Consider the following 21,084-nt stretch of genomic DNA (forward strand, 5'->3'; position numbering starts at 1 on the left):
ATGAAGTTAGTCACTAACTCCCCCAGACTTAGATAACACTGTCCCCATATTTATTAAGTTAGAGGAATCGAAAGAGAAGTAAGCAAAAGTTAAAAGTTAGAAAACGTGAGTTACCACCTGAGAGTGGTGTCGATCGATACCATGTTGGTGTCGATTGACACTCTGGTCGTTTCGCTTAGCTTTGTGAATTCTGCGCATTGTTGTAGAGCCTTAGTTAGTGTTTTCACATGGATTCTCCAGTTAGACTGTTAAATCAGTAAAACACACATCAATAGTTCCAACAAAGCATAAGAAAATAAGTACAACAAGTTTCAAAACAAATAACTAATAGTCTGAAATAAAGCAAAAACAAAGTCAGAAAACAAAGCAAGATAAGGAGGATGGCTAGTCCTCATGTTCTGAGCCGGAGGTGGGTGCAGGAGAGCGACGACGACGACGAGTGGGAGCAACACAATCGCAGCGAGAAAGTGTAGCTATGGCGTTCTCGACGCTCTTGAAATTGTCGACGCGTACTGCTGAAAGACCTGTTGCTCCAATGGGATGGGTGGAGGAGAAGGCAACTGATATGGAAGAGCGGATGAGGAAGATCCAACCTTCGGACCCCCAGCAGGGTCAATGAACTCGTCCTCGGTTTGTGTAGGCGCAGATCCTGAAGCTGAAACTCTCTGTCGCCTTGTGCGTGGTTTGGCATGCAGAAGAGAAGGATCAGGATGAAAGCCTATCTCCTCATGCTCTCCTGTAATCTCTGTAAGTGCAGGGCGAGGTAACCGAATCATGTGCTGACATGTATCATCTCTGAAGCACCACATTAAGTTGCCTTTAAGCGAGTGAGAGTTCTTCCGGTAAGCCTCATCCATAATGACACACGTGGTGTTGACTTCTTCGCCCTTAAAGTTGATGCAGAAATGCTTGAATATGGGAGTGAGAAGACTGCCAACTCTCTCAGATTTCTGTCCTCTACCTATAAAGGGCTTGGTCTTGAGAGAAACAAAGTGATGAGCGAACACAGCCCCAAAGTTGACATTACGGTCAACCTGCTCAAATCCAAGGTTGTCTAGAAAGAAGTCATGAAGAGCATTATAGAGCAATAACAACTCAGAAAGTCTCATCTTGCCAGGCTCCATCTTGCACAACAGTGTGCTACTAATCAGCCTAACAAAATATCCCAGAACAGGGTGACGGATCTCTGAGTGTACTGCGTCCTTGGAATCATAGATTCCATTACCAAACCAGCTCCAGAAAATCTGAGAATCCTTAAACTGACCAGGCAGGGAAACTCCAGTGATATCATTGTCAAACCCATAGATGTCACACAAATCTCGCACTGGTAAACTGTATCTGACACCGCGAATGAAGAAGATAAGAGCTCCTTCCTGAGCGTTGTGTTTCCTGTCATTCACATAAGATACCCTAACAGAAGCCATGAATTGTTTAACCAGCTCAGGATACAAAAAGTACAACCTACAACAGATGGTTTCCAAACCTATGTCATCTAGCAGTCCTAAAACAGATTTCTCTATCTGCAAACACTACATCAAACCGAAATCCACAAACCGAGTAGGTAAAATTTCTACACTCATCCAGGCATTATAGAACAGAGTATCATAATCATCCCAATATGGAGAAAAAGGGCAATTGAATAGTCACCTTTAGTGAATTCCTTGTTGACATCTTTCTCCCAAACCCTTTGAGAAGGAATTCTCTCATTTGGAAGCTTTGGCCACGGAAATCGATGAACAGGAGGTTGAGGGGCTGCAGCTTGGGATTCCGGTTGGGATGGGAGGAGACTGGCGGCGGTGGAGAAGCGCTGGCGGTGGTGAGGGACAGCGGAGGAGGAGGAAGGTCTGACGCTCTTCCTCGCCTTCTTTTTCTGCCCTGTCATCTTGCAGATCGATAAAATTGACACTTGGGAAAGATAGAGGATGAGATTCTATTGAGTTTAAAGCCTGAAATCACAAGAAACGGTGAAGAATCGAAGGATCTAGAGTGGTTTTAGTGAATTCGGCGGTTTTAGAGAGAAATGAAATGAAGAAGATGAAGTTTTATGTTAAAACAACTTACCTGGAAAATGAAGGTGTCGATCGACACCATCTCGTTTTTGGTCGACATTATTTTATTTTTTTTTTTTTTTTAATCTGCATAGTCCTATAAAATCAAAAATCCTAAGTTAAGAATCAAATGAATGAAATAAATAAAAAGGAGAAACACTTACCAGTGGGTTGCCTCCCACTAGGCGCTTGTTTATAGTCAATAACTTGATTTTGCAGTTGCTTAATCAACAGGTGGGTCCTGAAGATCCAAAGGCTTTTCTACTGGAATCTCGGCTTCAGCCCAGTAGTGTTTGACTCTCTGTCCATTCACAGAAAATGGTTTTCCATTGTTGTTTTTGAGAATGACTGTTCCATATGGCCTAACCGAGTGGACTGTGTAGAGACCTGTCCAACGAGAAGATAATTTTCCAGGAAATATTATCAATCTAGAATCATAAAGAAGTACCTGGTCATTAGGCTCAAAGGTCCGAGTGAGGATCTTCTTGTCGTGGTAAGCTTTTGTGCGTTCCTTGTAGAGCTTCGAGTTGTCATAGGCGTGAATTCGTATTTCATCAAGCTCATTCAACTGAATAAGTCTCTTTTCTCCAGCCGATTTGATGTCGAAATTCATCATCTTGACTGTCCAAGCTGCTTTGTGCCTTTAATTCCACTGGAAGATGACAAGCTTTACCATATAGAAGATGAAAAGGTGTGGTACCAAGCGGAGTTTTGAAAGCTGTCCTGTAGGCCCACAGTGAATCATCTAACTTGTAGGACCACTCTTTTTTCGCTTTACCCACTGTTTTCTCAAGAATCTCTTTGATTTGCCTGTTAGAAACTTCAACTTGGTCGCTTGTTTGTTGATGGTAGGGAGTAGCAACCCGATGCTGGACTCCATACTGTAAAAGCAATTTCGCAAGAATCTTGTTAATGAAATGCTTACCTCCATTACTAATGACTATGCGTGGCACTCCAAAACGAGGGAAGATGATAGACTTGAAGTGTTTCATGACAACTGCTGAATCGTTCTACGGACTAGCTATAGCTTCTACCCATTTGAAGACATAATCCACAGCTACGAGGATGTAGAGATTCTTGTTGGAAGGCGGGAACGGTCCCATGAAATCTATACCCCAACAATCGAAGACTTCGACTTCGAGTATAAATTTCTGAGGTATCTCATTATGCTTGCTGATCTTTCCCCTTCTCTGACAAGGGTCACATTGCAATAGGAACTTATGAGCATTCCGAAACATTGTAGGTCACCAAAAACCTACTTGAAGAACTTTGGATATTGGTTTGAAGGTTGCAAAATGACCATAATAGCCAGAGCTGTGATAATGCGATAGTATATCAGGAACCTCTGTTGCAGCAATGCATCTCCTCTAAATTCCATCAGAACAATGTTTACAGAGATAAGGTTCATCCCGATAATATCGCCTAATCTCTCTTAGGAATCGCTTCTTGTTGTAATCTGTGAAATTATCAGGTTCCACATTTGCAGCTAGGTAATTAACAATATCAGCATACCATGGGTAATATTTTTCGACTGCTGTGAGGGCGCATTTCTCAGTTGGTGACCAATTTCTTGTTGATTCAGAAGGGTGTCGATCGACAGGTGCAATAATGTCGATCGACACCATCGCGCAACTACGAATATCAACTTCCTCTAAAATGGGAGTGTCGATCGACATAATGGGAGTGTCGATCGACACTGAAGCTCGATTCTGCAACCTATCACGTTTGTAGTCATCTTCTTCAGCTGTATCAATCATGTATATGTTCTCTTCAGGCATGAAATCGTTTATAGGGACATCATCATCGATCCTAATGCGTGACAAATGATCAGCTACACCATTCTTAACTCCTTTCTTATCTCTAAACTCTATGTCAAATTCTTGAAGAAGCAAAATCCATCTCAAAAGTCTAGGCTTAGCATCCTTCTTTTGCATCAAATACTTCAAGGCAACATGATCTGTGTGAACAATAACCTTGGATCCAACGAGATAAGATTTGAATTTCTCGAAAGCAAACACCACAACTAACAACTCCTTCTCTGTAGTTGCATAATTCCTTTGAGCATCATCAAGAGTTCTACTTGCATAGTAGATGACATGAAGCTTCTTATCCTTCCTCTGTCCTAAAACAGCTCCAACTGCAAAATCACTCGCATCACACATTACCTCAAAAGGTAAATCCCAATCTGGTGGCTGATCAAGGCTTGTTTTATCTGCTTAAAGGCATCATGACACTCTTGTGTAAACTCAAATTTGACTTCTTTACAGAGTAAAGCAGTCAATGGTCTTGCGATTCTAATGAAGTATTTGATGAATCTCCTGTAGAAACCAGCATGTCCAAGGAAACTCCTCACTGCTTTAACATTATCAGGCGCTTGAAGACTTGTCATGACCTCAATCTTAGCTCTATCAACTTCTATACCATGCTCAGAAATCCTGTGTCCGAGAACTATTCCATCGTGTACCATGAAGTGACATTTCTCCCAATTCAAAACTAAATGTTTCTCCTCACATCTCGCTAACACTTTGCAAAGATTCTCTAAGAAATCCTCAAACGATGATCCATAAACTGAAAAATCATCCATGAAAACCTCCATGATATCCTCAATCATGTCTGTGAAGATAGACATCATACCTCTCTGAAATGTTGCAGGAGCATTACAAAGACCGAAGGGCATTCTCCGATAAGCAAATATACCATAGGGGCAGGTGAAAGTAGTTTTCTCCTGGTCATCTGGATGAATCGGGATCTGAAAAAATCTTGAGTATCCATTAAGTAAACAATAGTACTTATGATTTGCTAACCTCTCCAACATTTGATCCTTAAATGGTAAGGGAAAATGGTCTTTCCTGGTAGCAGCATTCAGCTTTCTGTAATCGATGCACATCCGATGTCTTTTGATTGTCCGAGTAGGAATCAGCTCGTCTTTCTCATTCTTGACTACTGTAACACCTCTCTTCTTAGGAACCACATGAACTGGACTAACCCAACTGCTATATGAAATTGGATAGATAACCCCTGCTTCCAACAGTTTCATAATCTCTTTCTTAACCACTTCTTTCAGATTCTGATTCAGCCTTCTTTGATGTTCAACTTAAGACTTAGACTCATCCTCAAGGTGGATCCTATGCATGCATACATCTGGAGATATACCTGCAATGTCATCAAGAGAACAGCCAAGAGCTTTGCGATGATTGCGCAGCTTGCTTAGCAATAAGGTGAGCTCTGCGAGATTAAGAGAAGCATTCACAATAACATGATAAGTAGAATTTTCACCAAGAAAAGCGTACCTTAACCCTGCTGGAAGTTGTTTCAATTCGATTTTAGGAGCCTTTGTTGGATCCCAATCTGAAGTAGTAGTCGGCGTTGAAGTCACAGATGGAAGAGCTTCTTCAACTGTAAGTTGCATCACATGTTCGCTCTCATCTAGCAGCTTAGTATATGTAGAAGTTTCACTGTCCAAATCTGCATTATCCTCTATGGAAGAGACCAAAACTCGCTCTAGTGGGTCTTCTTATTCGATCTCTGAAATACTATCTGAAGATGATGAAGTGAAAGAATCTATCAAAAAGGTTTTCCCTTCTATGATCGGTTTCTTGACCAAAGTGTTCATATCGAATTGCATAGTAAGGTCGCCAACATTCAGCCCTATCCTCCCTTGTTGAACATCTATGATTGCTCCAGCTGTGTGCAAGAAGGATCTCCCTAGGATTAATGGATCCTTAGGTTCCTTCTCATAAGGCAAGACTACAAAGTCTGTAAGAATCATGCTCTTTCCAATTATCACTGGAACATCAATAAGAATTTCATATGGAATTCGGGTAGAACGATCTGCCAACACAAGAGTGATAAAGGTAGGCTCAAGATTGGAATACCCAAGACGCATAGCAACTGAACGAGGCATCAGATTCACACTAGAACCGAGATCACATAAAGCTCTTGGGAAGGAATCGTGATTAATGGTGACACTAAGTACAAAAGTTCCAGGATCAGGTAGCTTTTTTGGAATTTGTTCCTGAATATTGTCGCTGCCCTGCTCTGAAATCATCATAACATTGCATTCTTTCGTCAAATTCTTAATGACCATTGTCTTAACATACCTTCTGATTGTGGGAGATAGATGAATAGCTTCAACTAGAGGCATCTCAACAATCAGCTTATCAATCATAGCCTTGCATCTGACATCATCTAAGGCTTGTCTTGACTTTTTAGGACTCTTGGGGAAGGGAATTCGCCGATTTGCTGACTTGGTTGCAGCTAGAATTTGCACATTGTCTGAACGACTTGGGTGTCGATCGACACCATCAGGAATAGTTTCCTCCTCCTCCGCAAAATTATCGATTCCACTCGACAAAGGGAAAACAGAGTCCTCAAGAGTTATAGGTGTCGATCGACACCCTGGTGTATCGATCGACACTGATTCATTTTCTGCAATTGGGAAAGATGAAGGCTGAGCTGATCGTTCGCGCTGAAGTATTGGGTTGAGCTGCTTTCCGCTGCGTAGTGTGACAGCATTGATAGAAGCTGATGTAGGTGAGAGATTGGAGAATTGAGAGCGGAGATTGTCAATCGTGCTATTGATATCTATGGAGAAAGAATCATACTTGCTATCAAGCTTTGTGGAGAGAGATTCATATTTGGTGTCAAGCTTTGTGAGGCCTGCAAGAAGCTGCGTAAACATAGACTCCATTCTGGTTTCTGATTTTGGTGGAGGGGGGGGGCTTGGATTGGAGCAGAAATTGCTGAAATAGGAGTCTCTTTGCTCGCAGTAGCTATCTCAGCTGAAATTCTTTGTTCTTTGTCAAATCCCTGCGTTGAAAGACAAGTTAATGCATTGGTGATGAGAAGTAAAGCTTCACTAATGGTTATTGTCATGAAGTTACAGGAGCTTGCTGCATCAAGTTGATTCTGGTATTGCTTGTCTATTCCTTTGTAGAATATGTTGATGAGTTGGATCTCTTGGAAGCCATGTTGGGGACATTCACGCTGATAAGACATGAATCGGAGCCAAGATGCTCTCAGGGACTCTACTGGAGCTTGGGAGAATGAAGAAATTTGCAAACGAATTGTCTCTGTCACGGATTCATCGAAGAAGTGATTCATGAATGCATTCTTCGTATCAGTCCAATTGGTTAAGGAACCTGGTTCCAGTTGACGCAACCATGATGTTCCTCTTCTCGCGAGAGAGTAGGGGAAGAGTTTGCAAAGAAGGTAATCAGCTGGTACACCTTCTTCTTTAATAGAGGAAACGATGTATTCGAAGACTTCCAAATGATCTAATAGTGATTTATCAGGAGCTCCTCTAAACTTTCCTCTAGATACAAGATCATAATAGGCAGGGTGTATAGCAAAGTCATCTCTTTCAAAAGGAGGAGCTTGAATGCTGATCGGTTTGTGTAGAAGAGATCAGTTCTTTTAAAATCGCCTATTCTAGCCGTCTGGTTTTTGCAGGTGAAAGTCTGCCATGGAAACGTGATTCTCAAACCGATAATGTATTTGATTGTGATTTTTGCAGGGGGGGGGGGGGCTTGGATTGGAGCAGAAATTGCTGAAATAGGAGTCTCTTTGCTCGCGGTAGCTATCTCAGCTGAAATTCTTTGTTCTTTGTCAAATCCCTGCGTCGAAAGACAAGTTAATGCATTGGTGATGAGAAGTAAAGCTTCACTAGTGGTTCTTGTCATGAAGTTACAGGAGCTTGCTGCATCAAGTTGATTCTGGTATTGCTTGTCTATTCCTTTGTAGAATATGTTGATGAGTTGGATCTCTTGGAAGCCATGTTGGGGACACTCACGCTGATAAGACCTGAATCGGAGCCAAGATGCTCTAAGGGACTCTACTGGAGCTTGGGAGAACGAAGAAATTTGCAAACGAATTGCCCCTGTCACGGATTCATCGAAGAAGTGATTCATGAATGCATTCTTCGTATCAGTCCAATTGGTTAAGGAACCTGGTTCCAGTTGACGCAACCATGATGTTCCTCTTCTCGCGAGAGAGTGGGGGAAGAGTTTGCAAAGAAGGTAATCAGCTGGTACACCTTCATCTTTAATAGAGGAAACAATGTCTTCGAAGACTTCCAAATGATCTAATAGTGATTTATCAGGAGCTCCTCTAAACTTTCCTCTAGATACAAGATCATAATAGGCAGGGTGTATAGCAAAGTCATCTCTTTCAAAAGGAGGAGCTTGAATGCTGATCGGTTTGTGTAGAAGAGATCAGTTCTTTTAAAATCGCCTATTCTAGCCGTCTGGTTTTTGTAGGTGAAAGTTTGCCATGGAAACGTGATTCTCAATCTGAAGGTACCTGAAACACAAGAGACCAATAGACAAAAAAACACGTGAATAGGTGGTAGAAGAGTAGTATCTAGACTTAAAAGGACACCTAGTCTAATGGTGAACTAAAAGAGAACTTCGGCAACAACGCCAAATTTGATATAGCTCAAATTGCCTTAAGCTTACTCCCTCAAATAAGAGATCGTCGTTAGCACTTAAGGGTCGAATTCTACTGAGCTCTCGATGTTCACACAATAGACTACTGATGTTGTTTAATAAGCTAAATGAAGTAATTGAATGTAAAAGACAAACAAGCAAGTAAATGAGTTGTAGATTCAAGTGATTAAAGCGTCGGGTCTAAGGAATTGTCTCGGGAGATAGATAAATTGTAGATCTAGCTAATATTAGGATTGTTATCGCACCGTTTATGTCTTACAACCGGAGGGTTTTGAAAAGTTGGGAAAAGAAGACAAGGTTTAAAAACTTAACAAGGCACTGTATGGTTTGAGACAGGCCCCAAGAGCTTGGAACAACAAGTTAAATCATATTCTTGTTGAACTTCTCTTTAAGAAGTGTTCTAAGGAGCTGTCTGTTTACCGCAAATAAGTTAAAGGTAATCTCCTCATTATAGGCATGTACGTTGATGATTTATTTGTCACTGAGACACACTTAGAATTAATCAATGGATTCAAAAGGGAGATGTCTGCTAAGTTTGAGATGAGTGACCTTGGAAAGTTGACATAATATCTCGGAATAGAAGTGACTCAACACAGCAGAGGAATAATGTTGAATCAAAGTCGATATGCTCTCAAGATCTTAGAAGAAGCTGGGATGAAAGATTGCAATATAGTTCCTATGGAAACCGGTTTGATTTTGGAAAAATTAGAGAATGAAAAGGAAGTGAATTCAACAGAGTTTAGAAGAAACGTTGGTTGTCTCAGGTACCTACTTCATACACGACCTGATCTATCTTTTTGTGTGGGAGTTTTGAGTAGATACATGTAGAGTCCTAGAGAATCACATGCGGCTGCCATGAAACAATGTTTAAGATACTTAAAAGGAACTACTACACTTGGTATATCGTTTATTCGAAGCGTGGAGGTACCAAAATTAGTAGGATACAGTGATAGCAGCCACAATATGGATCCTGATGATGGGAGAAGCACAGCAGGGCATGTGTTTTATCTTGGTAAAGGACCAATATCTTGGTGTTCTCAAAAACAAGATATTGTGGCAATCTCGTCTTGTGAAGCAGAGTTCATGGCAGGAACAGAGGCAGCAAAACAGGCGATTTGGCTTCAAGATCTTTTGAGTGAGATCACAGGTGCATCAAGTGAGAGTGTAACCATACACATCGACAACAAATCGTCTATAGCTCTTACGAAGAATCCGATCTTCCATGGTCGAAACAAGCGCATACATAGGAGATATCATTTCATAAGAGAATGTGTTGAGAATGGTCAAATTGAAGTGGAACATGTTTCGAGAGATGAGCAAAAGGAAGACATTTTGACAAAGGCACTTGGTAGATCCAAGCTCAATGAAATGAGAAACCTCATTGGAGTTCAAGACTTGAAGGGAGAAGAGTTCAAGCTTAAGGGGGAGAATGTAGGATAAGCTTGAGAAGAGTAACTTGAGGAGTAAGTTACTAAAGAAGAGAAAAGGAAATTAAGCTTTAGTGTTCTAGGACTTATCTAGAATAATGTATTAGGAGATATCTAAATACAAATCCTAGTTGTGTTAGTGATATAGGTCAAATTGCCTTAAGATCACTCTGTCAAATAAGAGATCGATTGTAGCACTTAAGGGTCGAATTTCACAAAGCTCTCGGATCACACAATAGACCAAGGTTTTGAATTAAGCTAAGTAAGATAGTAATGAAAATAAAAAGAAACAAAAGGAAGAAATAGCAGATTGTGAGGTTGTAAGACAAGAAAGTAAAAACGTCAAGCTTAGGGTATTCTCAGGATACTATTGGTTAGTAGATCTAATACTAGCTAGGTTATTATCGAACCATTCTTAAACTCAAACTCTAATTATGGAATAACCGGTGGCGTTCCGTGAAACTCCCTATGCCTATAACTAAGAATAACCGGAGAAACCGAGAGATCTTTAACCTAAAAATGTATTTTAAACGAGTTGAATTGCTCACCTTAGTAGATAGGCCGATTCTTATTACACATCTATAAACCAGCCTCATCAAATAATAGATTCAACTACAGATACCTATGGTGGGCATATCTATTGTCTGGATTCAAGTTCTAGGTGATCAATCTATATCTAACATTAAGAACAATTAATGATGAAGAATTCTAAACATAACCTAGCAGGGGCCGATCTATTAAACCATATGAATCCCTAATGAGAAACCCTAAACCTAACAAGTTGATTACTCAGACATGATCAAAGAAACACAAATCATAGTCTGAATAAGAAATCAATAATAGCAAGAGAAAGAGTAAAGAAGATCTTCTCCCAAAGGGAGTCTCCACATGGTTTTGCTCCTAAAGTACAAAAGTGATGAGGAGAATAGTCTCTCCAAGCTTAGGTCTAAACAATGACCTTTAAAACTATATATATGACCTAAAAAACGTGATGGGCCTTCTTTAGAAATAAGAGAAAGTTCTGCCCCGAATTTGGAAATCTTCAAAACATCAATAAGTTGCGTCTTCGAATTGCTGTCAGGTATTGGTGTCGCTCGACATCAGGGGTGGTGTCGTTCGACACTTACGTGCATTTTCGTCTCTGGATTGCTTCTGCAGCTTAAGTTGACTATTTTGCTCCAAAATGCTCCATAATCTCCAAATGCATCCCAAACATGTAAAGACCTGAAAGGACTAGAAAAGACTATAGAAATAACAAATAGACTCTAAAACCTATACCTAAAACATAGTTAAAAATGGTAAAAATAGGGATTTATCAGTTAGGATAAGGTTAAAGCTTTTAATATATAGAATGTGTTAAGGTGTGATACAACTTATGAGATTTGAGAGAGATTGAGACTTTAGGTTTTGAGAGAGTTCCTTAAAGATAATAAAAGAGAGATATTCTTTTATACTTTTGTTCTTAATCTTTCTTGAATACTAGAACCTGAAAGATGAAGGAGATGACATTTGGGAGATTATCGTCTCGATGACATTGATAAGCCCGTCAGATATATATCAATGAGCTAATTGGATATATATCAATGAGCTATTGAAGAAGGTGACCACATACGTGGACATTTATGATTGGCTCAGTGAAATGGATTGGGTCCTAAGCATTAGAGTGCATAACGTAACCTTTTAACGAATTTGATATTTTTAAAAATAATTTAGTGTCAAGAAAAAGTAATTAGTTTGTTCTTTAAAGTATTTGGACTCAAGACTCCCACGATATCAGTTATTGATATATCATTACTAGAGGGTTCGCCCTAAGAAATTGTTTTCTCTCTCGTCTTCCTGCCTTAACACAAAGTGTCTGTTCTGCTTGGAACCGGCGTGTGGTGGCTCAAATAGCGCCGGCGTCGATCACCTTTTTTGTTTCTCTGCTTAATTTTTTATTTCTTGTGTTTAACTTCTTTGTTTGTGGAAGCATGGAGGCTATACGATTTGGAGTAGTAGGTGTTGTGGGGGTAGATCTAATGAGGCTGGGTCTTGGTACTCAGATGTGTCGGATCTGTTGGTCGATGGTGTTCTTGGGTCGTCGTTCTCGTTTGCTGGTCACAGAGTGGAGTCACGTCGTCGTCTTTGTCGGGTGGTTCTCTTTGCTAAGTCTTGGCGGACTTTGGTGGCTTTTGCTTCTCTCTTGACGGTTCATTTCTCTTCTCCCAAAGTTGAATCTGTACAACATCGGATTGCCTCCTCGATATCTCGGTATCTCCAATGTCTCTCATGTATTCCTATTTCGTGTCAACTTGTTGCTCTGATCAGTTCGTCTCCGTGAGATTTGGTAACTGATATGATTCAAATTGCCTTAAACATACTCTCTCAAATAAGAGATCGATTGCAGTATTTAAGGATCGAATTTCCTCAAAGTTCTTTTGTTCACACAATGAATTGAATGTCAAGATTAAGCTAGCAGGGAATGATTGAAATAAAAAGTAAGCAATGTAAGAGAACAACAGATTTATTTGATGTGAAACGATTAAAATAAAGAGCTAGGGGTAGGGTATTCTCAGAAAATGATTGGTTAGTAGATCTAATGATAGCTAGCTTGTTATCGAACCATTCTTAAACTAAAACTCTAATTATGGAATAATCGGTGGCGTTCCGTGAAACTCCTTATGCCTATAGCTAAGAATAACCGGAGAAGCCAAGAGATCTTTAACTTAAACATGCATTCTAAAGGAGTTCAATTGTTAACCTTAGTAGATAAGCCGATTCTTATTACACACCTATAAACCAAGTTCATCAAACAATAGATCCAACTAAAGATACCTATTGCGGGTATATCTATTGTCTGGATTCAAGATCTAGTTAATTATTCTAGATCTAGCATTAAGAACAATTAAAGATGAAGAATTCTACACATAACCTAGCAGGGGGACGATCTACTAAAGCATATGAATCCCTAATGAGAAACCCTATTCCTAACGAGCAAACTACTCAGACATATTGATTGAAACAAGCAACATAATTGAGTAAGAAAGCACAAACACAGCAACTAAGATTAGAGTATGAAAGGATCTCTTCACAGTATTGAAAACTGAATGAATCTCTGAAGAACAAGGGATGAATAGCTTATGTCTCTCAAAGAAAACTGGATGAAAAACTTGATAAAAAGGAACATAGGTCTAAACAATGATGCAAATAGGGAAGTCTTTTGGAGCAAATTTCCACTTCTGTAAACTTAAAAGCGTCATGGACTTTTCTGGGCCAAAACTGGTGTCGATCGACACTCTTACTGAATCTGGAACTGAAATCGTCCTTAGCTCGTGCTCCAAAATGTCTCCTCATATCCATTGTTGTCCCACTGCATAGAATACTTGAAAAGACTCTAAAGAGACTCGAGAAATAACGAAAAGACTCAAAATCTTAAATCTAAAACATAGATAAAATCAGTAAAAACAGGGTTATATTAGTAACATCAGAGGTTTAGGTTTAATTGGCTCCCTCGTTTGGGATTTCTTCTTCCTTGTTTGGGATTATCTTCTCTTTCCGACTAAGTTAATCTTTGTTAGTTTGGGGTTGAACACTTTGATTATGTTTGGGTTTTCTCTCATCGCGTAGTATGCGATGTTTTGTTTAATTTATTGATCGTTTTGGTGTTGAAAGGTCTAAGTGGTTTTCCATTATCTTACGGTTCATCCGGGAGACCCTTGAAAAAGAAGCATCATTTATGGAGAAGGCCAAATTCCACTATCTTGTTATTGCCATAGGTTTTGAAGAAGCCCCTCTTCATAGTTTGTTGTGCGGGAAGTCCTTGTGGTGCGCTTCGAGAGCTTCGTTTAGTCTCGAGACAAGATTTGTTTGGTTTTTACAATGTATTATCGGAAAATCCCTTCCTCATCTTGTTGTAGATTATGGGTCGAGCATTGTGTCTCTTTGAAGTTTAATCTCTTCTTTTCTCATGTGTATTGTAACCTTTCCAAATTCAATATCAATATAATTCAGTGAGAAAAAAAGACTCCCACGATATTGTTGGAGAAAAAGCTTCTAAGAGCATCCACAACATAAAGTTTTTAATTTACTTTTTAGATTTAATTATATACTAAATAGTTTATCTGCACTATGTACGGGATAAAATAATTATTAAATAAATATATTATAATAAATTATAAAATTAACTGGATAATTATTTAAAATTTGAAATTTGCTTGTGTATTATGTAAGGGGTAATGTAATATACTTTTTTATTTTATTTGAAACAGCAAATTTTTTGTATAGAAATTAATATTACCCATACATTGATTGATATTAATATCTTTGGTAATGATAATAGGTTTTTTAGTCAATTATCCTAAAACACCAATCATATCGTTGTAGTATTTTAGGTTGTCAATCCAAATGGGTGTGATGCTAACAATCAAGATGTGATCAGAAGTCACTAAGTCAAGCCAAGCAATAACAGGTTTTGGTGTGTTCTACTAGTCCTAAGTGAACATGCAGAAAACAGAAAATCAAACAGAAACAGTAAAACACTCGACTAACACAGCTATTTGCAGAAATTAAGCGACAGATAACAGGATGCAGTAAACGACAGTAGAGTAAACAAAGAAGTCAATCAGATAAGGAATTCCCGAGGATGGGGTAATTGAGTGGTTTTGTTTTATCAGTTTACAGGTGATTGACATGCTCAATAAATTAATCCTAGACAACAAGTTCATTAACCAAATCTAAGTGCCACCGCAAAAGAGACTCTCAAGTTAACCTAGTCTCAGACTCAATCACCATTGACGAGAGCTAACCTAACAGGCATTACGAATCAACAAGTTAAAGCCAAAACGCTCCCTGCAACCAATACCTTGGTACAGGGTCACGAATCTCTGGAATTAGTGGTTCAGACATTTCATCGAACACCTTTTGGGCGCGGAAATGTCTGGGCTCAAATTCCAGTTGATCAGAAAGCAATAGGCATTAAGAACAACTAATCCAGAAGGGATCTATCAACCAATACTCAATCACCTAGCATACTGAGAATTCTACACTACTCTAACCCATCCTCTGAAACCTATTCACTACTCAGACATCATAACAGAAAGCATAAACGTTGAACAGGTTGAAGACATGATAACAGCAGTATAACAGCAGGATGATAACAGAATGAACAACAGTAAACGAAAATCAAGAACAAAAGCTGAATACTGAATACTGAATAGATAAAGAGAAATCCGGATTACAAAAAGTCTAGAACACAAGGTCTGCGGAAATAAAACTAGATAAAAACTTCTTGTGCGAAAATGTGAAGTACATGCTACTTATAGCCAAATATCCCGAAACCCTAATACTCAAAACGACGAAGTATTGGGACGGGTTAGGAACTGTACTCGACCCATGTGGTCGAGTGGTGGGTCGAGTGAACAGCTGGAGTCTTCTTTTCTTCCTTGTGCTCGAGTGTCTGGTTGAGTCTGGAATGAAGAAGGCTCTGAAGCTTGTCATCGAGTATGCAGTCGAGTGGTGTGATGGTGATACTCGACATCCAGGTAGAGTGTTGAGGTCTTGTAGAGGTCTGGCAATGGGATGAAGTTACTCGACCTGGGGGTCGAGTGATGTGATCGGGTGGTGGTCAGAAGATGGAGATGAAGTCACTCGACCTGGGGGTCGAGTGATGTGATCGTGTGGTAGTCTAGAGATGGAGATGAAGACACTCGACCTGGGGGTCGAGTGATGTGGTAGAGTGGCGGTGTCTTCTACTCGACCTGGGGGTCGAGTGGTCTCTTGAGATCTTGAAGCTCCTACTCGACCTCTGGGTCGAGTGGTTTGTCATGATCAGGTCTGCTTCTTCCAGTTAGCTCGTCGACAACTCCAAATCACCTGAAAACAACACAAATATGCAACAAGCATGCAAAACTATCCTAAACATGCAAAGTGATTACAAATGATGTGAAATGGTATAAAACAGTGATGATATGATTCTAAAATGATGACAAATGGATGCTCCAAACATGCAAAATACACACTTATCAGGTAACATATAATTATTTTTGTTTATCGACACAGGTGGTGGTGTTGATTGACACCCGTGCTACAACTGGACTATCCTTAGTCTGTCTACAATTCAGCTCTACAATATGTTCCGAGACAACCAATGTCTACCTTTTGTCCTCCTGCTTATGTGGACCCTTGCACCGCTCCTCCTGAATCTCTTTCTTAGACTTTTGAGGCATTGGACAGGGAATTGTAGGCGTGTAGACTTGTTTAGGGACCAGTGGAAACTCAAGGCTGATAGGTGCAGCATGTGCCCAATGTCGCTCGACACTAGGTGAGTGTCGGTCGACACTACTTTCAGGTGTTGACTCTCTGGTGTCGAACATACTCGATTCTTCTTCAACAATTGTCGACTAGCTTGTCATGAATCTGGTGTATCAAGCGATTCTGTAAATCAGCGTCAAGCCTGGTCGATTTTGCTTTGTCACAGCTTGATTTCTCATATATATGTAATGGTGTCGAGCGATACAAGGGGTTTTGTCGGTCGACACTGCCTCTGCAACTTCAAATTCACCATCACTTTCCTCAACCTTCACGAACTCATAAAACATGATGCTAAGAAGTCGTTAGGTTGCTGTTAGTCCATCTAGGGAGAGGTCTCTCTAAGATCCGTCTTCTGACCTTCCAGAATTTGTTCCAGTATTTATTCTATCTTGCTTACTAGTGCGGGTGGAGAGGAAGTGCTTTGTAAGAAGCAAGATCATAGGTTGTTGTGAAGCTGAAATTACTGTTACCGTGAAACGGTTGCTGGATATGAGACTTCTAAGTGTAACTTGTCGGACCATTCCCATAGAAACCTTTGTACCCTTGTTGGTGTTCAAATCTCTGATTCTGAAAACCTCTTCCACCAACATAATCGACATCTTCCACAAGTAGATTGTGGACTGCGTCAAGCTTAGCCATTAACCCAGCAATCTTACTCTCTTTCATGTTCTTCGCTTGTTTCCCGTTTTGCGATTAGACAAACACCTGAAACACACAAGAAAAAGAAGCGAGAAAGCGTAAGTAACTAAAAAGAAAAAGAAAAACAAAAGCTTAGAATAAATTATAATCCTAATCTAATGGGGAATCAAAGAGAACTTTGTCAACGACGCCAAATTTGATATAGGTCAAATTAATCCTGAGACCACTCTCTCAAATAAGAGATCGATTGTAGTAGTTTAGGGTTGAATTCCACAAAGCTCTAAGATCACACAATAGACTAAGATTTTGAATTAAGCTAAAAAAGAGATTGTAAATTAAAAGACAAGAAAACAAGTAGTAAATCAGATGGAGAAAAGCGTTAGGTTTAGGGATATTCGTAGGCAATCGATGACAAGTAGATCTAATTATGACTAGGATTTTTTATATCTAAACCAATGTTATCCCCCATCTAAATACTAGGCTCATCTATGATAGTTCTAGCAATAAGTAGACTTTCGCAGTGTACCTATTACCTATGATCAAGTTCTAGGTGATCAATCTAGAACTAGCATTAAGAAAATTCAGGATGAAGAACTCTAAAGATGATCCTGACAGGTTGGCGATCAACTATATAATCTGAATCCCTAATGGAACCCTAAACCTAACAAGAGAACTACTCATATATGATTATAGAAGAACAAAACATGTTTAAAGTAAAAATCAATAAAGAACATAAGAAGAGAATAGAGTTTAGAAGAATTTTCTATAAAGGGAGTTTCAAAAGGGTTTTGATCCCAAGCCCAACCCTATAGACAACAGTCAGTGGTTCTACGTTCTAATCACAAATTTTTCCCCAAGTACTTTGGTCCTTATCAGATTGTTGACAAATGTGGAGAAGTTGCATACAAGCTGAAGTTGCCAGAGTACTCTCAAATCCATCCCGTGTTTCACGTGTCTCAGCTTAAGGTCTTAGTGGGAAATGTCTACACCACACATCACTTACCTTCTGTTCTACCGGACGTGTTTGAGAAGGCACCTGAAGCAATCCTGGAATGAAAGATGGTTAACAGACAGGGTCGTGCAGCAACTAAGGTTTTGGTCAAGTGGGTTAATGAGCCAGCAGAGGAGGCCACCTGAGAGTTTCTTTTTGACATTCAGAAGAAATTTCCAGCTTTTGTCTCAGCTTAAGGTCTTAGTGGGAGCTTTTGTTGCTTAAAACCTTGAGGACAAGGTTCTGCAAAAGGAGGGAGATTTGATGCAAAATCCGCACATGTGAGTGTACACGTGTGAAGTCAAGTGGAGAATAAGAAGTATGTTTTGTCGACAGAAACATAGAACTTAGTTTTGCAATTAAAAATGTTTTTGGAGGCCTAATTTTGTTACTAAAAGGCTTAAACTTTTTGGAGGTCCAATACCCATGTATCGTGGATTTGTGCCAAGGGTCGGGCCTGCTTGTCCGGCTCATCATTAACTGAGTTTTATTTGTATAAAAATTTCAAAGTTTTTTTAGCAAATCGTTTAGCTTACAAAATGTAACGAACTCATGCTTTTTATATTTACGCTAGGGATTAATCTGGCCAACGCTCGGGCTATGAGTGTTTGTATTTTTAATCTGTATCTCTTGTATAATTTCTTTTCCAATTATTATTCTCCATTTAAAGAAAACATTTATATGTGATTTTCCACAATAATGGTAAGGAGAGTAATATTTACATGAGAAATGGAGATGATTTTAATAAAATGTATGGTAGCTTGCTACTTGCTAGTATTGTTTTGAAATTTGATTGGCTTTTTAGTTTAACAAAATGCATCTTATGATTGCCGATGGGGATTATTTTAACAAAAAAAACTTATACTTGTAACCTTAGGCAACGTTTATCAAGTGGTACCGTTAAGATTTGATACAATGTGATGAACAAAACTTAAAACATTAAAAATAATTCATTCTTTTCCGTAGTACAATAAATATTATTATTGAAATATGAACATCTCTTAGTAATATTAGACAAAGTGAAAGAGGATGCAAGCAAGAAGAAGGGTGCAAATGGTTGTCTCAAAATAAGAAGTTGACTCCGTTAAAAAATTATTCATCTCATGTTTTACCATTTGAGATGAATAATTTAGAAAAGTCATTTAACCCATTCAACCAAAAAGTTAGAAAATAAACTAATTACAAAGAAAATTTGTTCAACTTATTTATCTACTATTTCGCAGAGAAATGAGCTGAATAATGTACAATTTTTTTATTCAATTCAAAATTTTCCAATCATTCATCTACATGCAACATTTGCAGCCGAAGATTTCATGTTTTGTGGGAAACTCACAACACCAGTTTGCTTGGCATGGTCGGTGAGCTTTTCTTAAACAGTTTTTGTTGTATTATTCCATGATTGTAGCAATCAGTATCTAATCAGGGTACTTCTTTTCAATTGTTCAAAATCTTTGAGCATGGTTTAGAGAGGTTGGTCACTGATGAGTTATGTGTTCTGCCATCCAATTACATCTGTTTTGGCTGAGCCATTGGATCCAAGAACATCGAGGTGTGACGTTGATAACTTTGGTTGCATCTAATGATACTTATATCATCAAATCACTGATTTGATAAATCATTTGGATGAAAATGCTTCAAGGGAATCTGTTCTCCATGAAAAAATATGTGACTGAAAGAGGAAAATAACCCGAATCTATTAAATTACTTAGATCGATCTGTTGATAAAGCAATCAATTAGTTTGATACATAGAAGTTAATACATGTTGAGGTGGGAAGGAAGAAGAAACGATTCAGTTATTAATAACGTGTTCAAATGCAAGATGACAGCTATAGGAAATATGACGTGGAAGGGTTTTTCTAAACTTAATAAGTGTGCTGAGGTAGCCACCTGTAAGATGTTTTTCATGTGCTGATGTGGATACCTGGAAGAAATGTTAAAGAAAACATGAATTTTCAAACTGTGAATGTTTAAAAACTTTCAAAATATCATTTAAATGCCAAAGTTGTAGTCAGATTTTAGAATTAAATAGATAATTTTTGTTGATTTTACCTTTTTGTGCATGTTATTAAGTCAACTGACGAAAAAATACCTGGTTTAAATCTCAGATTAGAATTTATGTGAACTTAATGACATCGTTTTGAATTAAAAATTTTAAGGTGGATTTGGGAATCAAAACTGCCACTTTGGAGATACATCAACACTTCAGTCCCGACTAAGATTCTAGATTTTGTTGATTATACCTCAATAAACTTGACAGATACACCATAGCTTTTTTTTTTAATGACCAAATTAAAGCAATTCACTGATTTTAGATGATTTTTAATGTAAAACCAATTTAAATTTGTACTCATATTTCATTTTTGGACAGAAGCATAATAGAAAGGAAATATTAAATTTTGAGAGATAGTGTAATAAGTAAATTTAGGATTTTGTTTCTCTTTTGTTTCAAAATTTAGGATTTTTTACTTTTTTGTTAAAGAATTTAGGATTGATGGATGTAAAGTATTTAAGAAAATAATTATTATTTTACTAGGATACAAAAGTGTCTATGTTGACTACTTTTGGCTTTGAAGTTAGAATTTAGAAGAAAAGATTTTAATTACTATTTTTTTATTTACTAAACAGCTAATGCATTTGTTATTAAACAGCTAAGGCATAAACAAGGTTTTTTCTTAGCGAGCTTTATTAGTTATAAGTGAAAAAATAATTTTGATAAAAAACATATATTTTTAAAATATATAGACTGGTAATAAAGTTTTCTTTATTGGTTAAGTAAATAAAAATCCAAATTTGGATTATGTTTTTAAAAATTTTATAATTAGAACTACAACTCAATTATATAAAGAGACTCTTAAAAACATTTATCATATTTTATACTAAAGTTAACAAAATAGTTTTTATTTTGAAAAAAAAATTTAAACGTAAGTACTTAACTATAACTTCAAATCTTAAAAAATCCTAAGAAAAAAGAATAATTTAATAACTCTAAAATCTTATCCCAAAATAAAAGATGATCTATTTCCTCAATATCAAAGATTTTGGCCTTTTATACAATTTATATTTCCTTTTTTTTATCATTCTATATAAAATGCATCGTATACGTAATAGATATCAACTAAAAAAAGTCTTCGTTTTCTCCGCCAAAGCTTGTATATTGAAAAGTTTTCTCCTCGGTGTATTAAGGGTTGTTAATGCGCTCAAAAAGAAAATGGAGATGGTGTATTAGTCGAGAGCAAAACATATT

The 21,084-nt window shown here is 38.2% G+C and overlaps 5 pseudogenes across 5 annotated transcripts; 2 read left to right on the top strand and 3 right to left on the bottom strand.

The window, feature by feature from the left end:
- Positions 1–473: 473 nt before the first annotated feature.
- AT5G34855 lies at positions 474–1,882 on the bottom strand (annotated as a pseudogene; the record flags this gene model as incomplete). The annotated part of the gene is made up of 2 exons: positions 474–1,516; positions 1,648–1,882.
- Positions 1,883–2,275: 393 nt separating this feature from the next.
- Positions 2,276–8,572, bottom strand: AT5G34856 (annotated as a pseudogene; the record flags this gene model as incomplete). The annotated part of the gene is made up of 1 exon: positions 2,276–8,572.
- Positions 8,573–8,725: 153 nt separating this feature from the next.
- Positions 8,726–9,892, top strand: AT5G34857 (annotated as a pseudogene; the record flags this gene model as incomplete). Its single annotated transcript has 1 exon — positions 8,726–9,892.
- Positions 9,893–15,161: 5,269 nt separating this feature from the next.
- On the bottom strand, positions 15,162–16,799 carry AT5G34858 (annotated as a pseudogene; the record flags this gene model as incomplete). Its single annotated transcript has 1 exon — positions 15,162–16,799.
- A 925-nt stretch (positions 16,800–17,724) lies between these two features.
- AT5G34859 lies at positions 17,725–18,063 on the top strand (annotated as a pseudogene; the record flags this gene model as incomplete). Its single annotated transcript has 1 exon — positions 17,725–18,063.
- Between the last annotated feature and the right edge of the window lie 3,021 nt (positions 18,064–21,084).

The sequence above is a fragment of the Arabidopsis thaliana genome, chromosome 5 (genome assembly GCF_000001735.4).
Source record: "Arabidopsis thaliana chromosome 5, partial sequence".
Classification (NCBI taxonomy): domain Eukaryota; kingdom Viridiplantae; phylum Streptophyta; class Magnoliopsida; order Brassicales; family Brassicaceae; genus Arabidopsis; species Arabidopsis thaliana.